Raw genomic sequence first — 399 nt, 5'->3', positions numbered from 1 at the left:
AACTATGTTATAAAAAGGAAGGAAGATGCTCCTTGTACCTATATGTGTATCTTATTACCAAAATGAAAAATAATAAATGGGTTAATTAAAAAGGGGAACAAACTTAAGAGAACACGGAGGACAAGGGAAAAATTGAAGAGTTGAAGAGAGACAAAAGGAAGATAAGATGCTTAAACACATATCAGAATAAGCACAGCTTATAATGGCAGACAGTAACCAAAAGGAGGTGACACCAACTGCCCCTATGACACAGAGCCACTGATGGTCCGATGTTGGCCTATAACTCTTCGCGTGAATAAAATGCGTGTAAGATTTGTCATGAGCTGCTATTATAAATTTTACTTTATAGATTTAAAATAAAGCAAGGGCTAGACAGGAGGAATAAGTTCTAGTGTTCCG

The sequence above is a fragment of the Propithecus coquereli genome, unplaced genomic scaffold, assembly GCF_000956105.1.
Source record: "Propithecus coquereli isolate 6110/MARCELLA unplaced genomic scaffold, Pcoq_1.0 Scaffold139, whole genome shotgun sequence".
NCBI classification, from domain to species: domain Eukaryota; kingdom Metazoa; phylum Chordata; class Mammalia; order Primates; family Indriidae; genus Propithecus; species Propithecus coquereli.
Note: the sequence above shows the minus strand (reverse complement) of the source record.